General features: G+C 42.9%; 1 pseudogene; it reads right to left on the bottom strand.

The window, feature by feature from the left end:
• Positions 1-22,756, bottom strand: part of LOC101931383 (interferon-induced very large GTPase 1-like) — a 54,829-nt pseudogene that overhangs the window by 24,618 nt on the left and 7,455 nt on the right.

Here is a 22,756-nt window from a genome sequence, read left to right as displayed (position 1 = left end):
TATTAAATATTTGTTCCCCCACCCAATAGGTATTTATAAACTGTAATCCAGTCACCCCTTAACCTTCTCTTTGTTAAACTAAAGAGATTGAGCTCCTTGAGTCTATCACTGAAAGGCATGTTTTTAATCCTTTAATCGTTCTTGTGACTCTTCTCTGGCCCCTCTCCAATTTATCAACATCCTTCTCAAATTGTGGGCACCAGAACTGGACACAGGGTTCCAGCAGCAGCCACCCCAGTGCCGAATACAGAGGTAAATTAATCTCTGTACTCCTACTCAATATTCCGTGCATCCCAGGATCATATTACCCATTTTGACCACAGCTTCACACTGGGAATTCGTATTCACGTGATTATCCGCCATGACTCACAAGTCTTTTTCAGGGTCACTACTTCCCTGGATAGAGTCTTCCCATCCTGTAATTACGGCCTACATTCTTTGTTCCTAGATCTACACTTTACATTTTGCCGTATTAAAACACATATTGTTTGCTTGTGCCCAGTTTCCCAAGCAACCCAGATTGCTCTGAATCAGTGACCTGTCCTTGTCATTATTTACCAGTCCCCAATTTTTGTCATCTGCAAACTTTATCAGTGATGATTTTATGTTTTTTTCTAGTTCATTAATAAAATATTAAATAGCCTGGGCCCAAGAACTGATCCCTGTGGTATCTTGTTGGAAATACATCCACTCAATGCTGATTACCCACTCACGATTACATTTTGAGACCTATCAGCCTGTTTTTAATCCATTTAATATGTACCTTGTTAATTTTATGTTTTAGTTTTTTAATCAAAATATCATGTGGTACCAAGTCAAATGCCTTACAGAGGTTTATTATGCCAGCACTATTACATTTATCAACCAAACATGCAATTGCATCAAAAAAATGATATCAAGCTACTTTGACAGGATCTATTTTCCATAAACCCATGTCGATTTGTGTTAATTACATTACCCCCTTTTAATTCTTTATGAATCAACTCCCATATCATCTGCTCCATCATCTGCTTTTTAAAGGGTAACTGTGATCCTAAGAGTCCCTCAATAATAATTTGGCAAAAATATTTGCTCACAAATGGATGATAAGGAAAGGTCCCAGAAGATTGGAGAAGGACTAATGTAGTGCCCATCTTTAAAAGGGGGGGAAAGGAGGAGCTGCCTAAGTCCTGATACCTATCTCATGTGTAAGCCCCAATGTGTTCTCAAATTAGGCATCCCCCATGCCTAGCTCATCTGCAGAGGCCTGATCCAGTAGTTCTGCTCAGAGGTAGCCTTGGAGTGTGGCTACTGGGCTGGACTCTTCCACCCCAAAACACAGCTAGAGGAACTGATGGTGGCCCCCCTCCTTGTACCAATAGCCCAGTGGACAGAGTACTCACCCAGGATGTAGGCACGCGGGGTCCACTCCTAAATCTGTCTGAGTCAGAGCAGGGACTTGAATCTAGGTCTCCCACCTCTCAGGTGAGTACCCTGGGCCATGGGGTATTCGGGTGTGGGTCTCTGTCTCTCTTAGCAAAGCTGTTTCACTTTGTATACAATAATTTATTGTCCTTGGGTCAAAAAGAAAATAACTCTATTGTCTAGTAATTAGGGCACTCACCTGCGAGATGGGAGACTCAGCTTCTAATCCCTGGTTCTGTATATAAATACATGAATACTCACAGGAAAACAGTTTCAGCAGGAGAGATGGAGGGAAACCCACACCAGAATACCCCATAGCTCAGTGGCTAGAGCTCTCACAGGGTAAGAAGTAATCTGGGCACTTAACTCCTCAGCAACTAGGGAACAGCTGGTGAATATTTTTAACTTGTCTCATATTGGCTAATTCTTTATAATGTTTTTAATAAAGAAAGAAGAAAGGACTGTCAGAGAAAATACCTGAGCAAAGTTTCTTCTTCCCTGAGACTGTGGCATGCTGAGTCTCTGGTTCCTGTTTCCTGTTTAAAGCAGCTAGCAAGAAAACCAGAGAAAACACATGATGAGTGTCTAATTTGTAATGATATTAGTTCACTTTCTCAATGGCAACAGGTATATTGATTTCAGTGCACTTCCCATATTTCCCACAATTTTGAAAGGGAAAAATCTGCAAAAAAGCACAGGTGAGTTCCTATTTTCCCCTTTAAGGCACTTCCTCACATTGCAGAGCTCTTAGAGATCTAAGGATTCAAAGTTCTATATAAATTGTTCCTACAACTCACCAGCACTGAGGGCACTGTCATAGCTCTAACACTACCAGGGAGGTGATGTATCTCTCTGACCCACCGAGTTAGGTTCCATTGCTGCAAGGGCAGGGCTTGGGTGGGTGAGAGTCAGTCAGGGGAGACAGGACAGCAGGGATTGGCTGGATAGGGTGTCTTCAGGAAGGAAATCAGATCTGTACCTTCATCACACCCACTCCCTTTTGTATATGCTGGGAATGTGAGCTAAGTGGGTAATAAAATACTGATTTTATTATTGCCTACATTGGCCATTCTGTCTAGCTCTGAAGGACCATGAAAGCACTGAAGAATTAATGAGAGTTGTCTAGATAAACCAGTTTTGATAAACCATTACTTTCATGCATGTGAACGCGGGGATGTCAACATGAGATGGCAAGACAGGGCCATAAACATGGCCCCAAATCAGGATTTTATAGAACTCTAACCCATCCACGTCTCCCTCTCTTGTTATTATGGAACCCTGGTGGTTGTTGTTTCATATGAAAATGGGCTTTAAAATGGGGAATAAATTTCTCTCTAAATGTAGGTGGCCTTTAGTGTAAAATTTCACAGAGTTTTAGTTTTTATGCCCTTTGAATTTTCTGTGTGTTTTTTGTTTGATTTCTTTTAATAAACGTAATAGGAAGGATTTGAAAATTTAGTCTATGACTGAAATTTGTAGCAGTTAGACTTGTTTTGTCGAATATCTTTTTAAAAAAGATTGTCCAACTACACACACATTGGTAGAGAGATTAATCTTGAGTAGATCTGGTGCAGTGAGTACAATTTTGCTTTTTAAATTAAGGTCTCTTTTAGCCATTGTGCATTATATCTGAAAGTATAAGTGCGAGTGGGTAGCCAACAGATAAAGCCTTTTATGGCATATGGACAAAACCTTCTGTCACTAGCTACACTCTTCTGGCAGATTTTCTCCTCCAGCAGTGAAAGCTTTCAATGCAGCTCCTGACAGAGGTTTTATTTGCCAGAGACGTGCAGCAGCTGATCATCTCCACTACAAGTGCAGTTCTGTGGCACAGCTTTGAACAACCCCCATTGTGCTCAGCTCCCCTACCTTAAATATTGACCCCCTACGTAATGAATACACAAAAGGCTTTGATGTAACACAACAAAGCTTATGACACACAAACATAACAGATCTTACACAAAGCAAGGAAATGAAAAGTCAAGTCACCTCACAGGACATGACCCTTTCTTCCTCACCCGCTGTGCACACTTTGCCATTGTCACAACTATTGTACATCACAATCCAATCACCATTCACAATTAGCTGCTCTATGAATTTGATAGAACCTGTCTCCTTCTATAGCCACAGAAACATATCTCAGTTTCACCCTTTAGAGCCTTTCTCAGTACCTGTAAATTTCTTCAGAATCTCCTCTGGAACAATACCAAGTTGGTGCAAAGTACTTAGTTTCTCTTCCAGTTCAGGTGAAATCTCCACCGGCGGCCGATCTTTCACCTGCTTGCATCTAGAGAGCAACATTATTGTGTGTGATAATTTATTATTTCATACTAGGGAAAGTTGTTGGCAAAGGAGACCCAATGCTTTAGTTTATCGCGATCTCAAACCAGTACGGCATATTCTATGGCACTGCAAGATTTCTACTCAGCTTTGCCAATGGCCTATTAATATAATTGAACCATGAACTGCAAAGACCAGCTCTCAGCTAGAAAGGGATTTCAGTCTCCACGGCGACATTCACTCCTTTGCCTCCATGCTTTGATAGTCAATGTGTTTCCAACATTTCTGGAGGTTTCTGTGCTGTGAACATTGGCCCACGGGGAGCTGGACTGATACCCACTCCCTCCAAACTCACCTCCAAGGAGTCACCAGCTTGTAAAAAAAAATCTTGTTAACTACAAATGTTGTTAGAACTGTGACCAGTGACCAGGTGAAAGGCCCATAGTCCACCCCTAAAATAGAGATACCTCCAATCTCCTGGAGATTCAATTTATGCAGAACATATGTTCAGGTTAATAATCCTTTCTGTAGGATGAATCATAAAATGATAAATTCTCAGGATTAAACTCAGAGGGAAAATTGCATCTGAAGCATGATCCTGACCTGCACAGTTCACTCTCATACACTAAGGAGATGCCATTTTAACATGGTTTCTAGGCCTCTTCCAGCATAGTGAAGTATTGGGGGCGGGGGGGTTGAGAATGAGCAACATACCTGTTCAAGGTGCTTCTGATGTCCTAGATGGGAGAAAGCGAGAGAGGAGAGGTCAGTCCACAGGTTACGCACTTTGCATCCCTCCTGCTCCGCAGGGCACTAACTTTGCCTTCACTACTTGAGTTCTATATGCATCTCTCAGTATATAGCTGGCAACTTAAATTAATATTATACTTGGTTGAAAAATTTTCAATGACATTTTTTCCATTGAAAAACACCCTTTGATAAAAACAGAAATATTTTGCAGAAATGAATCTGGTTCAACAACATTTTCTCATCTCCAGGCTGGAATACATCAGAAAGCAAGACTCCGGGGTCAAGTCTCTGCTCTGAATTGGGCAAAGTATGGGCTTGACTCTGACTCTACTCAGACCATTGCCCCAACCACCAGACTATTGAGTCTCTTTCTCTCTATTTTTTGTGAAAAGTTTCAAAATGTTGTTTTCATTCTATACTGGAACAAAAACCATTTTGAAACCTTGAAACTTGCTGTGAAATGGAATTGTTTCCAGCCAGCCTGAGAAATGAACAATACTCATATTCAATAGTTCAGGAGTGTTTCCTTGCAGGGAACTGAGGGTGTATAATCTGCCTCACCTGCAGGAATTCACTCGCTGGCTGCTGCCATTTTTCTTTCAACTCCTTTATCAGGTTACTGAGAAACGAAATCTCCTCGAGGAGTTTGGTGACGTTTTCATTCTCCCTCTTCACAATGTCCTTGTTCAGCTCTTCCAGCCGGGCCACCAAAGGTTGCCTTTGTTCCTGCAAAATCTTCTCCAGTTCCTCAAATTCTGACATGATTTTCTTCCTCACAGATTCTGTCTCTTCCTGTAATGAACAGATACAGACAGGGACAGGGTGGGGCAGGGACATGGGGAGAGTCCTGAGATTTTTCATAAAGGCCTCCACGTGTAGATGGGAGAATTTAGTTGTAACCCATAACAAATTAGCATAAGGCAATTCCTGAGAAGCATCCTCTAGCATTATAAGAGCAAAGTTTTTCCTATAGCCTCCTGGTCAGCCCTAGTTTATGTTACTAGTGTGTTATCTGTGTCACGATTAATGGCTTCTTGCAATCCAGGTCACTCTAACAGCAGAAGGGGAAGCAAGACTTCGAATTACCCTGGCAGAGACTTATTGAGAGAGGCTTTGTAGAGGCCAGGGAAATGTGTGTGTGGGGGATGGGAGAGAAGAGACAAACTCTTAACAAAGCAGATGTATTGGGGAAATCATGATGTCTACATGTCCCTTCCTGGAACACTAACAGTGTGTGTGCACTCTCTGATCTGGTGACACACAGAGGAATAGATGCATTTAGAAAATACATTCTGTACATGCATACACAGCAACAGATGTCTGGAGAGAGACACAATCTCTCACAGAGCCACAGTCACAAAGAAACCCCAAACCTCCCATAACTGCCAAAGTCATACACCCTTGTGGTTAATGATTATGAGCACCTACCTGGTGTTTCTGACTCTGCCTTTCCTCATTCGATTTAATTCCCAGAAGTTCTTCTTTCTTCTTATTCAGATTATTCAGATGGACACAAATTTGACCCTGAGTAAACAAACAAACAAAAAACAACAACCCAAAACTACAATTGTGCTTTTGACTTTAATAGGAGAGAGGGTTGTTTGTCTCATCTGGATAATTCTGTGAATCAGTACTATCAACAGCAACTGTTATGGGTTGAATTAAAACCTTGTTGAAACTGATGGGTGTGAATGTTCCCACCATTTAAGATAGCTGTAAGAGACAAGTGAGGAATTCTACCTAAACAAGGCAAAGTGGACTCTACCTAGAAACTAGCACTATTGGGGGGAGGGGTGCCAGTGGGTATTGTATGACCGGGATGAGGTGTGTGTCCGTGAGACAAGCACAAGTGCAGAAATAAACTGAGAGAGCACATGGAGAGACACACAGGGCTGCAGATGCAGAGAAGCAGAGGAAGAAAGCCAAGCGGCAGCAGACTGGAAGCATGGGGTAGACTTGAAGATCCCTAGAGTGAGTTCTGGGCTGGGGATGTGAGCAAGGACACAGCCTCCTGTTCTTTTACTTCCTCCAGCAATCAGGGAAACAGGCCTTTGTACATTCTCTGTAATGAAACAGGAATGCATTAAAGGTACCGGACTCCATCGTCAATTACTCCTCCTACTTGGGAAAACCTGTAAGACCTTGATTTTTTGGCTAGTTGCTTGGGTCAGAGATGGTAACAGTACCAATACTGGTGTGCGTAATACACAGAAGAAAGGTGATCTGCATGCAGTACTACCACACCTTCCACAAGGTCCAGAGGTTTTAGATCCCAGAGGTTGGTTTGTGTAAATTTTATTTCCAAAACAAAGCAAAACAAAAAGACCAAAACACAAAAATGATGTGAACGAGAAGTTAAGGTGTCAGGTTTGAGTGGATTAGTGCCTGTAAAACTGCTCAAGAGACAGAAAGCAAAGGATAGGAATAAATGGCTAGTTATCATTATAATTAACAGCAGGTTCCTTAAGGTCCTGAACTAGGTCCTGTGGTGTTTAATATAATTAGTAACGATACAGTAAAGGGGTGTGAGCAGTGAATTAGCAAAATTTGCAGGTAACACAAAGTTATTTAAGGTTAGTCAAGTCCAGAGGGGATTGTTCAGAACTTCAGTGAGACCTAAACTATTTAGGGGAACAGACAACACAATGGCAAGTGGAATTTACTGTTCATTTCAGAGGAGTGGTACAGACTCCATAGCTAACACTGAGCAAAGGTTTGTCTAAGAGCTGATTTTCAAAGTACTTCAAAATGCAAATGCACAGGCAGGTTGTGTATCGATAGTAGGAACAATGGAGCAGGAACCGAAGTTATCCCCAGTGTTGTATCGAGGAAATATTTGTAGTGAGCCTTATCAGCAGAAGCACATTGCTTCTTGGAGCCAGGCAGGCAAGCCAGTAATACTATCTGTATAGTTCGCAGTAATAAGTTAAGTAAGCTGTTTACTGTTACTAAAGTCTCCAGCATCTTCTCATGTTATAATAGCTGGTTGGCAAGAGCTATTTCATGGTGTCAGAACAAAACTATGCAGACATATTACACTAGCAACACGAGCGACCTGTCTGAAGGCCATAGAGAAGGTCATGAACTACGATCTCTGGATACTTGAGATGTATCTCAGAGCCTGGTAACTGTAGCCCAGTGCTTCAAAAACATTCATCTCTGCCTTACACCTGAATAACCGTGAGGCCAAAGTGACACTGAAAGAGGACTTTTGTCGTCCGCCTTTATCACCTGACCACAATCCACGATACCTTAGAGTTAACGTTGATCAGACATTGAGCTATTGCAAATACCTTCACAATACCAAAAAGGAGATAAAGACAAGAGATAATGTTAGAAGTGCTAGTGACAATGTAAGATTCAGGGCTGTATTTTCGCCTGAGATAGAATTTTGGGTTTTGCTTGCCTGTTTGATTTTTGATACACTTATATCCTCACTAATATGTCTGAACAAAGGACAAAGACACTGTACGTTGCTTCTGTCTAGCCAGATGGGTTTGTTAGTATAATGGAAACAGAGAGGAACAGTTAAAGTGTTACTGGGCATGGTGGGAGTATAATATATGAGCACACACTTGAAGAGTGCCTCAACTTCTATCTCAAGGTGATTAGGGGTCACCAAATGCAATTAATAAGCAGCAGGTTTAAAACAAATAAAAGGAAGTATTTCTTCACACAATGTACAGTCAACCTATGGAACTCTTTCCCAGAGTATGTTGTGAAGGCCAAGACTATAACAGCATTCAACAAAGAATTAGATAATTCATGGAGGATAGGTCCATCAATGGCTATTAGTCAGGATGGGCAGGGATGGTATTCCTAGCTTCTGTTTGCCAGAATCTGGGAATGGGAGACAGGGAATGGATCACTTGATGATTACCTGTTCTGTTCATTCCCTCTGGGGCACCTGGCATTGGCCACTATCTGAAGACAGGTTACTGGGCTAGATGGACCTTTGGTTTGACCCAGTATGGCCATTCTTACATAAGGCAAGGTCAAGCAACCAGTTGAGAGGGGCAAGAGGGGATTGGGGGGAAGATATAAAACATTACAAGGCCAGAGAAATACCTGCCCCTGACTGTAGCACAACTCACTCCATACCCCTCCTATGGGGTACAAGAAAGGTGGGAAGAAGACCCCAGACCCATGACCCCCCACTATGGAACATCACCATACATTGTAAGGGGTGAGACCAAGGCCGTGCATTTCAGGTATAATTATGCCTGCTGAGGACGGGGGGACGGGACACTGGGAAATAAGGCTCTGTGGTGTCAGTTATGGACATGCTTGCGGGAAATTAATCCCAATAAACATTGCATTGACTGAATTTTGGACTTCTGGTCTTCTGCTTTCTGTCTGCATGACAAGATCCAGGGGAGAGGATGAAGGGAAAGCCCTCTAACAATTAACATCATCCAGAAGCATGCTGGCACATCCTGGGGGTGTGAAGCATGTGTGTTATGAATATCAGGCTGATGCTATAAAAGAATTCCATGTGTCACATTCAAAACTGATGTGCAACAAACTGGTCAAACAGACCTGTCTTGAACAAGAATGTATGTGTACCTTAATTTTTAATTTAAGCATTAACCAGAGTCACAAAGGAGGAAGGGAAACCAAAAGAAGAAGCTCAAACAGGTGGAAGAAAGAGTAGAGAACTTCCTTCCACACAGACTTTGTCCCCTTGATCCCAGATGGAAATATTTTTCAAGAGGGGGACTGAAAGTATATAAAAAAGGGTCACACATTGTAAGATACTGTGCTCTCTCTTTCTCTCTGCCTGCCCATCACATTCTGTGCACCTGAGAAGACAAAAGGAAACAGCCGCTGGACTTTGAGGGAGGGGTCCTGACATGAAGAGTTTGGTCAGTAGCCTTGTTGGAAGCATGTGGTGAGAAAATTTGCTTGAATCTCATATAGTTTGTTAAATTAGACATTAGTAGGTGTTTTATCTTTATTTTTCTAGTAACAATTTCTGACTCTTCTGCCTCATTACTTGTCTTCTTTTAAGATTTCTTTGTAGTTTGTAAACTTTTTACTGTTTTATCGAATCCGGTATGTTTAAATTGAAGTGTCTGGGTAACTCCATTTAAGATAATAAGCTTGTGTATTATTCCTTTAAAGGAATAACGGACTTGAAATATCTGTATTGTCCAGGAGAGGGCTGGGCATTACAGGACATACATTTCTGAGGGGAAATCTGGGACTGGGGTGTGAGAACAAGGGTGTAACTGGCAAGCTGCAGTTACACAGACACTCAGGGTGTGGCTTGCACTCTGTTTGGCTATTTGTGAGTGGCCCAGGTGGGAGCTACTACAGCAAGGCATTGTAAGGCACCCAGGGTTGCAGGGCAGGGGGCATATCCCCCCTACCGGTCTCAATTGTAGCCAAGTATGTCACAAGTTGCCACCCCAATCTCATTGACACTGAAACTCAGTGCCACAATTAGGATTGTTAGCAATAAGTCACTAGGACCAGATGGTATTCACCCAAGAGTTCTGAAGGAACTCAATTCTGAAATTGTAGAATTACTAACTCTAGTCTGTAAACTATCATTTAAATCAGCTTCTGTACCAGATGACTGAAGGATAGCTAATGTGATGCCAATTTTTAAAAATGGCTCCAGAGGTGATCTGGGCAATTACAGGCCGGCAAGTCTGATTTCAGTACAGGGCAAACTGGTTGAAACTATAATAAAGAATAATATTGTCAGACATATAGATGAACATAAATTGTTGAGGAAGAGTCAACATGGTTTTAGTCAGGGGAAATCATGCCTCACCAATCTACTAGAATTCTTTGAGGGGATGAACAAGCATGTGGACCAAAGGGATCCAGTGGATATAGTGTACTTAGATTTTCAGAAAGCCTTTGACAAGGTACCTCACCAAAGGATCTTATGCAGAATAAGCTGCCACAGGATAAGAGGGAAAGTGCTCTCATGGATTGGTAACTAGTTAAAAGATAGGAAAGAAAGGGTGGGTATAAATGGCCAGTTTTCAGAATGGAGAGAGGTAAATAGTGGTGTCCCCCAGGGGTCTGTACTGGGCCCAGTCCTATTCAACATAAATGATCTGGAAAAGGGGTAAACAGTGAGGTGGCAAAATTTGAAGATGATACAAAATTACTAAAGACAGTTAAGACCCAGGCAGACTGCGTACAGCTACAAAAGGATCTCTCAAAACTGTGTGACTGCGCAACAAAATGGCAGATGAAATTTAATGTTGATGAATGCAAAGTAATACACATTGGAAAACATAATCCCAACTATACATATAAAATGATGGGGTCTAAAATACCTGTTACCACTCAAGAAAGAGATCTTGGAGTCATTGTGGATAGTTCTCTGAAAACATCCACTCAATGTGCAGCAGCAGTCAAAAAAGTGAACAGAATGCTAGGAATAATTAAGAGGGGGATAGAGAATAGAACAGAAAATATCATGTTGCCTCTATACAAATCCATGGTACACCCACATCTTGAATAGTGTGTGCAGGTGTGGTCGCCCCATCTCAAAAAAGATATATTGGAATTGGAAAAGGTTCAGAAAAGGGCAACAAAATGATTAGGGGTATGGAACGGCTTCCATATGAGGCGAGATTAATAAGACTGTGACTTTTCATCTCTGAAAAAAGATGACTAAGGGGAAATATGATTGAGGTCTATAGACTCATGACTGGTGTAAAGAAAGTAGATAAGGAAGTGTTGTTTACTACTTCTCATAACACAAGGACTAGGGGTCACCAAATGAAATTAATAGGCAGCAGGTTTAAAACAAATAAAAGGAAGTATTTCTTCACACAACACACAGTCTACCTGTGGAACTCCTTGCCAGAGGATGTTGTGAAGGCCAAGATCATAACTGGGTTCAAAAAAGAACTAGATCAATTCATGGAGGATAGCTCCATCAATGGCTATTAGCCAGGATGGGCAGGGATGATGAAACTAGCCTCTGTTTGCCAGAAGCTGGGAATAAGCGACAGGGGAGGGATCACTTGATGATTACCTGTTCTGTTCATTCCCTCTGGGGCACCTGGCACTGGCCACTGTTGGAAGACAGGATACTGGGCTAGATGGACCTTTGGTCTGACCCAGTAGGGCCATTCTTATGTTCTTATACCTACAGTAGAAGAAGTCACCAGCAAGTTAGCAAAAGCTACAATTTTCATTTTTTAGATTCTAGTAGTGGATTTTGCCAAGTCCAGCTGGGTAACAAATGTTCTAGATTCTGTATGTTCAACACTCCATTTGACAGGTACAGGTTTCCCAGACTTCCATTTAGCATCTATTCAGCTCCTAAAGCATACCAAAGAGTGATCCCACAGACATTTGAAGGATTGCAAGGTGTTGCATATTATATAGATGGCACATCGGTCTGGGAAAATAGCAGATGAGAACATAAAATATAAATATAAATAAATGGAGATATACCTATCTCATAGAACTGGAAGGGACCCTGAAATGTTATTGAGTCTAGCCCCTGACTTCACTAGCAGGATCAAGTACTGATTTTGCCCCAGATCCCTAAGTGCCCCCACCCAAGGATTGAATTCTCAATGCTGAGTTTAGGAGACCAATGTTCAAACCACTGAGCTATCCCTCTCCCATAATGAAAGGCTCAGGAGAGTCTAGACAGGTGTCATGAAAAGAACCTGTGACTAACAAGAACAAATGCAAATTTGGCTGTGACAGAGATAAAATATTTGGGGTATCACTTGACAAAAGAAGGTCTAAAATCTGACAACTCAAAAACTTCTGTTATCACTGAAATGGCCACAATGACCCTGCAAGGCTGAATTGCAGATTTCTTGGAATGGTTATTTACCTTGGTAAATTTATCCCAAACATGTCAACAGTAGCAACTCCGGTAAGAAAACTGTTGGGAAAAGATTCAAAGTTCGCCTGGATGCCCATGCATGAGGTGGCATATGAACACTTGAAAGAATTGCTTATAAAGGCACCCATGATGAAATACTTCAACGTCGAAGAACCTGTTACTGTGTCAGTGGATGTAAGTCCTACTGGAGTAGGGTCTGTATTGCTGCAAATCAGGGTTCCTGTTGCTTCTGCCTATACAGCTCTGACAAGTTCACAACAGAGCTATGCCCAGATAGAAAAAGGAACACTGGCAACAGTATTTGGCTAGACTCGATTTCATCAGTTTATCTACGGGGGAAAAAGTAACTGTGGAAACAGGCCCCGTGCTTCTTGAGGCCATTTTCAGAAAACCTTTGTACAGTGCTTCACCAAGGGTTCAAAGATGGTTGCTAACACTCCACAAATATCAACCTGAAATTGGATACAGACAATGGTAAGAGCTAGCAATTGCTGGTGCTGTATCCAGAGCATACATACTGCATGATGCCGGAGTAAGTTCCGAGGAAGCTGATGTTGCAATATGTTACATGATGTCTTATTTGCTTATTTCTGAACAGAAATTGAAGGAATTTCAAGCTGCTACTTCAAATAATGTTGTCCTGCAAAGCTTAAGACAAACAATTTGCCAAGATGCCGAGGCAAGAGACCTGAATTACCAGAGCATATCTGTACTTACTGGTCATATAAAGAGGAACTAAACATGCAAGATGTACTTGTCTCTAACAGTGACAAAATCACCGTACTGGCAAATCTAAGAAAAGAGATCTTGGCTATTATCCATGAGAGCTGTGTAAAATAAGAACTTGAGATGCTGTCTATTGGCAATACATGTGTAGTCAAATTGTGGACATGGTACAGTCTTGCAACAGGTCAAATCTTCAGAAACAAAAATCAAAAGGAACCAGTGCTACCACATGAAGGTTCAAACTGACCTCTTCACCTTCTCAACTCCTCATGGACCAGATTGCTGACTTCAGCAAAGTTGTTGCAACCCAGCCTGATACAAGGAGACACACAAACTAGCCTAAAATTCAGACAAGCAAAGCAGAATTTCTTTTCTTTGACAAAGGTACAAAGCCTTTATTACCACTGGAAAAGAGAGGGAGTGTTTGTGTTAATCACAAAGGAAAATGGAAACATGCAAAGGTGATTGACAAACACACTGCTTCAAGCGCTTATCTTGGTGCGACAGGAAAGAAGAAAGGGAAGGGATTCAATGAGCACTAAAAGAATTATGCAGGAAGAGACTGAAAATATGGAACAAATGGAAACTGTGTTAACATACATCTCAGAAATACAAGCAGTATCAGTCCACTCTACTGAATCTCAAGAAGTCAGCTTGAACACAGAACAAAAATGGGGCATTGACTGATACTCCTGTTATTACCTCTAAAGGTAGAGTGATAAGAAAACCTGCTAGATACCAAGACTAACTGTAGACTCTTAGGGATCCAGATTGGAGTACAGATGCTAAATTATATTGATACAGTTAAAAAATGAAATTTAGTTAAATTGTAAGTGCTGTATTTTTTTAAAGGTGAAAGGTAATGATAGTAGGAACTTTGGAGCAGGGACCAAAGTTACTCATAATGTTCCCCCTCACCCTCTACATACAACCTTATGTAGTGAGCCTTAGCAGCAGAAAACACACTACGGGCACTTGCAGCCAGGCAGGGAAGCCAGCAGTATCTATCTGTACAATTCTCAGTAATAAGTGTTTACTGTTACTTAAAATCTCCAGGATCTTTTCTTATAATAGCTAGTTAGCAACAGCTATTACAGATTGCTTTGGAAATGCTCTGCCATATCAAGGCCAGGGGTGCAGTTAGCAGTGCCCATTTTGGGTGATTTGGTCCCACAGGCCAGGGCATACAGCCCCCGCAAAATTTACCAGCTTTAAAAATGTTTCACTTCTTAACAATGTTTTTGCCCATAGTCGAGGGGGAAATATATGTAGAATCTAAATGAAACTCACATCAGAGAATTTCCCCTGATCTCCACTTGTGAATGCCACCAAAAACAAGCTGCACAATGCAAAGGTTCAGAAGTTATTAGACTGTGAGCCAGTTCTGATACAGAAGCAAGAGTGCAATGGAATATGTCAGTTTTGAGTCCATTTTTCAAAGTGCTCTAAAATTCACAAGCACATTCAGATCGGGTGGAAATCTGGTAGGCCTGTTGCGGGCCTGAGGTAGTGTCAGTTTGGAGTTATTTGGTTGGCAATTCCTGATACACAGTCCCTAAATTAAAAGTCTGATGTTGGCAGGTTAGGGTGGCCTTAGTGGCCAGTTTTACCTTCACCTGCCTGGAAGGAGGTGCCGTGCAGAACAGAGATTTCGATGGAGCTGGTATTTAGAAGAATGTATCTGGGAAAAGGAGAGATTCTGCTGTTCTGAAAGAGCCTCAGAAATGTCAACTCCCCTGAGAGGAAAGTTCATATTAGTCTGAAAAGAAAAGGATTTAATTAATCAACATCAAAGTGGTTCTTACCTTATACTTCTGGACAGCCTCTTTAATGAGGACCACTGTGTGCGCTTTGTGCAGTGCGGATTTGTCACATTCCACACATATGAATTCCCCATCATCTTCACAGAACAGGCTGAGTTTTTCCTTGTGGCTCTCACACAGATTCTCCTTTTCCTCTTTTCCTGGTTTCAATCTACATTTAACTTTTTCTACTAGACTGGCCAGCTGCCAGTTAGGCCTGAAATTCACTTTCTCCATCTTTGATCTGCAGATGGGACAGCCATGATTTCCCTCTTCCGATTTCTCACAGTATGTAGTGATGCAGATTTCGCAGCTGCTGTGCCCACAGTCTATAGTCACTGGGTCGCTAAAATAATCCAAACAAATTGGACATGTGGCTTCATCTTTTACTTCCCATTCAGGAGTCTCTGAGGCCGTGGCTGTTGCCCTCTCTGGGTTCTCATTCTCTCTTCCTGTTAAGAGTAGCAGATAAGAGACTTTTACAGTGTAACAGCTTTACAGAACCTACAAACTTGTCAGCAATCCTATATATTCTTAGATTTTAATAGGCAGTGTTCTTTAACTCTGTCTCTCTATAAAACAAAGATATATTCTTCTTTTATATAGGACACTTTAACCTCTCTAACCCTTTAATGAAACTGAGTGCTTTCAATTAACAATACAATCTTTCTAATTACTGAGCAACTTTACTCTTCTTTCACTTCTTGTGGTTTTATTTTGTGGCCTTGTTTTCTTTTCTTTTTTAATTTACTTTTTTGACATGTTCAATAATGAATAATTTAAACAAAATAAAAACTACAGAATCAAAATGATTTCAAACAATTCTGCCATTTCCTGATTAGGACTATACTAAATAATAACAAGACCTGGCACTCACTCCTCAGGAAACACTCTGGAGATCAGTAGAGCGCAAAGCAGCTCACAAAGTTTACTGTAGTTATCCTGACAGTACCGCTATTGCCACTGTACAGGTGGGGAACTGAGGCACAGAGAGGCTTAATGAGTTTTCTAAAGCCACATGGGAAGTTTCTGGTGGAGCTGGGACTCAAACCCATGTTTCCTAAGTATTGTACTTTATGGGATATCTAGGAGTGCACAGCATCTTGATGCCACATGCCCTTAGCATAGAAAGGTAGGACTGGAAGAGACCTTGAAAGGTCATCTATTCCAACCCCATGCACTGAAGTGGGACCAAATAAACCTAGATGGTCCCAGGTGATTGTCCAAAAAGCCTCCAATTATGGGGATTCCACAACCTCCCTAGGAAGCCAGAACTTAACTACCGTTAGAGTTAGGAAGTTTTCTCCAATATCTAACCAAAATCTCCCTTGCTGCAGATTAAGCCCATTTCTTCTTGTCCTACTTTCAGTGGACATGGAGAACAATGGATCACCATCCTCTTTATAACAGCCCTTAACATGCGAAGACTGTGGATAAACGCAGAAAGAGTGATTGGATCCTGGGGCTCCCCTCTCCCAGGTGGGTGCCCTAAACCACTGGACTGCAGAGACATTCTCCTGATTTCATTTTCTGTGGCCCAATGTCTCTTTATGTATTTATACACAGTGGAACAGTCGCTGGGCCAGAGGGAGTGAAAATGACTCTAGAGCCTGGGGCTAGGACATGCACATGGAAGTCCCTGGTCCAGTCTCCCAGCTCCAATCACTTTCATTATTTAGCCACAGTGGAACAGCTTAAACAGGAGAGACTAGATCAGTGGTTTTCAAACTTTTGTACTGATGACCCCTTTCACACAGCAAGCCACTGAGTGCAAACGGCCCCCCAAATTAAAAACACCTTTTTATCTATTTAACACCATTATAAATGCTGGAGGCAAAGCGGGGTTTGGGCTGGAGGCTGACAGCTCACGACACCCATGTAATAACCTCGCAACCCCCCGAGGGGTCCCGACGCCCAGTTTGAGAACCCCTGATCTAGATGATTGTTCTCACTGCTGTTGTGAAAGTTAAAAGGTCACCAGCTGCTCCTCATCTAGAGTGATTTTGAATGGGACCTAATCCAGTCAATACACAACGAGTATGCCTGTGAGATTAGCCCCTGCACATAATTCAGGTAGCCAAATGCCTGTTTTCCCCTGGTTTGTGAATTACTCTGGGACCTGGATGAGAGATAAGTGTCCATATGTCTAGAGGAAGGAGCAGTACAAGTGCTCATAGGCTGAAACTTAGACTCTATGGGAACTTTTATCTTGAAAACTTAGGTGCTAAGTGAGTTCAGTCACCTAAATTGTTCGGTGGTGGTGTTGTGGGTGTGACGTTGCACTCCATATGCTTTATGAAAATATGCTTATGAATATGAATATGACATAACTGGAATATGCTTTATGTGAAATACCTCTTGTAACATATCAATGGAAAAATTATAATCTACTGGATGTGGTCATCCTATTTGTATGCCAGTATCATTCTTATGTGTACAGTTAGGCATATGAAGTATAAACTTGTATTACTGTTAAGGGGTGCCAATGCTGGCAGAAGGGTTAGGCTCAGTGGTATCTCAGCACATCAGGTGACAGTCCCAAGGGGGTCCCAACGAGTGAACCTGTCACAGTAGATCACAGTGGAGCATAAAACGGGTACCCAGATGCCTAAACTCCAGAATTAAGTGCCTAAGTTTATGGTTTAGGCATATAAGTATCTTTCAGAGGAGTAGCCATGTTAGTCTGTTTCATCAAAGACAACGAGGAGTCCTGTGGCACCTTAAAGACTAACAAATGTATTTGGGCATAAGCTTTTGTGGGCTGGTTGCATCTGACGAAGTGGTTTCCAGCCCACAAAAGCGTATGCCCAAATACATTTGTTAGTCTTTAAGGTGCCACAGGACTCCTTATTATAAGTATCTTTGTGGATCCAGGTCTCAGTCCCTATTTTACAGCTATCAGCAAAAGCAAAGTTCATGCAACCGAGTAACAGTTGGCATATAGACATCATAGGGAAGCAGAGGTGATCTTCACTAGCTAACGGAGATTTTATGTTTTCCAAGAAAATGTAGGTAACACTATTCAATCTGTCTCACATCTTTACAGAGTTAAGATGGGTGAACAAACCCTTTATGTGACTGAGGTCTGGGGGACTGTTAGAGGACATTTGTAAAATAGGAAGAGAGATGCTATTTAGAACTTACAGCACATTTTACTCTCCACACAGACATAAAAAGGAGCAGCCCAGCTCAGTCTGGGCTGACTGCTAAGGAGGAAGGACGCTCCGCGCTGACTCCATCCCGGGAGCAGCTGGAACCCCTATCCGTGGAAGCCAGAGGTGCCAAGACCCAGACCGATCCCCAAGTACCTGCAGATGCCTGAGAGAGATCAGAGTCACAGGGAACCGCACACGCCGAGAAGCCTAGAGACCCCGTTGATGCCTCAAAGGCAGCTCCAAGAGACTTGTGGCCCGGGGGGTACTAGCTATAGTCCTGCATGAAGCCGGCATGTTCCCGTTTTGGCCCCACTGGCTCAGTGGCAGAACACTCCACCTCTGCCACGGCCCAGGGCTGGGACCCCTTACCCCAGCCATCACCCACCCCTAGGTGGCGGCCCACTTTCCCAATGGGTCGCAAGGCCACTCATCCCTGAGAGAGCAGGCAGCCATATTGATTGTGGCCACTAGGCCCTATTGCCCTGGAAACCAAGGCGACTCTATTGACACCAGCTGCTTGGCCCTACAGCCTGGAGAGCCAGGGTGACTCTGTTGACTCCAGCTGCTAGGCCTTACAGCCTTGGGAACAAGGGCAACTCTATTGACTCCAATCACTAGGCCTTACAACCTGAGAGGAGGGGCATCTCCATTCACTCTGACCATTAGGCATTACAGGCCTGAGGCCAAGGACAGTCCAGTGGACTAATTCATGGGGTGCAGTCAACCCGCAATGGATAGAGTACCCCTACCCTATCACAGGCAGCTCATTCAAAGGTAGTGTGCCTTGAGAGAAACTTCTACAGACAGAAGATGGGGAACACATATCATCCTGGTGGGCTATTGTGTGTCTTACAATAGAAGGTTATTAGCATTGTGAGTCAAGTGTTAATGAAAGTCTGATGGAGACTTCAGAAGAAAATTAATAAGAAGAGGTAAACAGCAGAGGGTGGCAACTTATTTTCAGGTGAAGATCAAAGGTCTAGTCTAGTATATCTGGGGGTGCATCATTCAATCTGTGAAGACAAGCTGCCAGCGTGCTTGATCTTATGAAAGGGGGATATCAGCCATGTTGATCGAAAATGCTCCAGAGAGGACTTGGGGTATGCTATCCTGTGGGAAATAGGGGGATGCCTTGTGAGCTAAGTTTAAGATCTTGAAAGGCTGTTATGATTTTGTTTTACTTGTAACTATTTGTTTCCAATGTTTTTGCAAGATAGTGTGTACTATTCCTTTGAGAGCCGAGGATCTGTGAAGCTCCAGTGGAACTGGGCAGCTATGATTAGTTAAACACAGGAATAAATTGCCGAGGGAGGTTATGGAATCTCCATCTCTGGAGATATTTAAGAGTAGGTTAGATAAATGTCTATCAGGGATGGTCTAGACAGTATTTGATACTGCCATGCGGGCAGGGGACTGGACTCGATAACCTCTCGAGGTCCCTTCCAGTCCTAGAATCTATGAATCTATGAATTTTTGTCAGGGCTCCATAGGTGCTGTGCCAACAGAAACAATCAAGAGAAGATGCTGAACAAACTAAATTAATTTCCAGTTTTTCAGGTGGTGCCAGACACCTATGGGGACCCCCCAAGAGTAACTGAGATTGTGCACACTTTGTAGTCTTGCAGTTTCATTCTCTGGGGTCAGCAGCAGAGTTTACACTGACCCGTCTAACCCTGGCATGAATCTGGCCCATATATTGACTGACACCACATTTCCAAAAGTGGCCACTGATCTGGGGTGACTGATTTTGGGAGCCCAAGGTTCTCCAGCTGAGCATCCAGAAATGAAGGCATTGAAATCAAAGGCAACTGTTAAAAAACTGTGCCTGTGTCTTTATATTTATGATGGGGTGCACCAGGTCCTTTGAGGCCCCATACTGGAGGTTTCTCACTCCTATCACATCCTGCCCCAGGAAAGGAGCAGTGAAGGTGGGTCCTCCAGGCCTTCCGAGAAAGTCTGCAAGGAAGCAGCCTATCAGAGTTCAGCAAGCTCAGTTAAAAGGGCCTGAGCAGGTCAGTTTCTGGCTGCTACCAGAGCTTATTGGAGCTCAAGGAAGACCCAGAAGAAGGGTTATGGTGGCAATGGCCTTTGGGGAGGAAAAAGAGGAGTAGAGAAATTCAGTCCTGCAGGCAGAGTGAATAAAAAAGGGGCTATGTTGGAAAAGGCCTAGGGAATAGCAGTAGTGAACTAGAGGCAGTAGTATGTGCTGCTGTTTGTAGGATCCCTGGATTGGGACCCGGACTACTGGGTGGGCCTGAGTCCACCCCCTCCAGCCACTGAGAAAGTGGCCTGAGTCCTGAGAAGGGAATAAGACTCATTTAGAAGCATAAGCAAAGGGCTGGAATTAATGGGCTTGGGGATGGGGCCTGTTGTTTATTTGCTTTTATGTGTGCCCTAGTTTTTCTAGAAGGAAATACTAATATTATTGTATCCACTTGTCTATGAACTTGTTGGTTGCTAATGTTGTTGTATCCACCTGCTATAATGGAACAAAGGGGGATGTTATCACACAGTGTAAATGTTATTACTGGGGCATGTGCCACATAAACACAAAGTTTACCCGTGAGTGCTATCTTTATACTTAACTGACCCTAGAACAATAATTTGTGTTAGTATAGAGATGACAATGTATTTATTATGTAAAATGTATGAATACTGATGAATGATACATGTATTGTTTCCACTTATCCACCTCTATTGTAATGAATGGCTAGCAACTGAATTATGTAAATCAGTATAACTGGATTACTCATGTATGCAGAGGAGGTAGATTGTTAACTTCAAAGAGTGGGTCATTGTGTCTTCCACAATGGGAAGTCTACAGACCCATGCTGTGCAAAGAACACTAGTCAAACTGGTTTCAGCTATAACACCTATATAGTGGGAATGATCCTGCATCTCTAGATTGCTTGGGTTCTACAGGGGGAACCTTCTGCAATTGGACGGAGGACCCCAAAGCTATTTGGGAAACCCTGAGGAACTGAATGAAAGCTAGCAGACATTACAGCTCTGTATCATTTGGACTACAACTCTGATTCATCTGTAATGTAGTTTATCTGCTTTAACCTTGCAATAACTCTCATTTCTTTTTCTTAGCTAATAAACCTTTACATAGTTTTCTAAAGGATTGGCTACAGCAGTGTATCTTAAACTGGGGTTAATGGAACTCCAGGGGGTGTGTGGGCCCCGCTGCTCAACTCCTCCCCCTCCCTCCCAGGAAAGCTCCCTACCTGCTCTGGTTCCGCTTGGCTTCCGGAAGTGGCTGCCAGTTCCCTGTGGCCCCTAAGCACAGAGGCAGCCAGGGAGGCTCCGTGTGCTGCCCCCACCCAAATGCTGGCTCTGCAGCTCTCATTGTCTGGGAAATGCGACCAATGGGAGCTGGCTGCACCTCCACCTAGGGGCCACAGGGACCTGGCAGCCACAGTACCTGAGAGCCACAGTAAGCACGGCCGGGACCCTGTATCCCTCACCCCCCTGTACCTCAACCGCCTGCTCCAGCCCAGAGTCCCATCCTGCAGCTCAGAGCCCATGCCCCCAGCCAGAGCCCTCAGCCCCTACATCCCAACCCCTAGCCCAGAGTCCCCTCCCATACCCCAAACCCCTCATCATAGGCCCCACCCTAGAGTCTGCATCCCCATCTGGAGCCCTCACCCCCCTCCTGCATCCCAACCCTCTGCCCCAGCCTGGTGAAAGTGAGTGAGGGTGTGGGAGAGTGAGCGACAAAGGAAGGGGGAATGGAGCAAGCAGGGACGGGGCTTAGTGAAGAGGCAGGGCAGGGGGTCCCTGGAAATTATTTAAAACACTATGGGGTCCTTGGTTTGCTAAAGTTTGAGAACTGGTGGGCAACAGCATTATTCTTGGTGAGATCCTTAGGTATATTTTAGCCTGAGGTATATGACTGGCCCTTTGGGGCTGGAAGTAACCTAATATATGGTGAATTTGGTTTTAACAACCTTTCACAATAACATTCAGTTTTTCTGGGTGATAAAAAGGAGGCTAGGGGGCCTAAAGAGGATTGTCTGTGACTTCATGGTAAAACTAATATACTGATCCAGGAGTACACTTATTACTGGCTTGGTGAAATCTAATGAGAGAATACACCACCACTCTGGGGTGTCTGCCTTGATTTCTGACAGTCAGACCTGAGTTTCGCACTCTGAGCTGTGAGCCACTCCAGGCAGCATGACAATTAGTGTAGTCGGCAGGATTCACACGGCACAGGTCAACTGGGCTTTGAGATCAGAACCCAACCCAATTTAACATTTAAATTTAATATTGAGTTTTAGTCAGAATGAGTTAGTCACACTCATATGAGGGTCTGAACACACAAGATCTTAAAAATCTACATAAAGATAGGGGCAGTAACTGTTAATAAGGTAACTTATTATTATAAGACTGATTGTATGGAGGATTTTTTTCCACCTTTGAAAGACTGCATGATAGCTACAAGATTCCACGAGATAAATGGATGCCTATTCTTTTAACCAAAGTAATTGAAAAAGCCAGACAAGTGCTTAAGGAAATGGAGACCGGTGAGTCTTTGCTGTATAAAAGCTCTAAAGAAATGGTATTGAAATGTTTAAAGTCACCCCAGAGTCATATCACTTGACATTTAGAAATCTTAGGATGTCTGACAATATCACTCCAGTAGAGTATAGGCATAAGATGCACGGCTATACGAAAAAGTCAGTAACTGAGGCGGTGACCAATGGTAGCTTTGACAAGCTGTTTGATTTAATAGCACAGGAGCAATTGCTGTGGGGAGTCACCAGTGACATAAAGGCAACAGAAATTGCTGATGA

This window comes from Chrysemys picta, chromosome 4 (genome assembly GCF_011386835.1).
Source record: "Chrysemys picta bellii isolate R12L10 chromosome 4, ASM1138683v2, whole genome shotgun sequence".
In the NCBI taxonomy this organism is placed as follows: Eukaryota; Metazoa; Chordata; order Testudines; family Emydidae; genus Chrysemys; species Chrysemys picta.
This window is presented reverse-complemented; position numbering and strand designations above follow the sequence as displayed.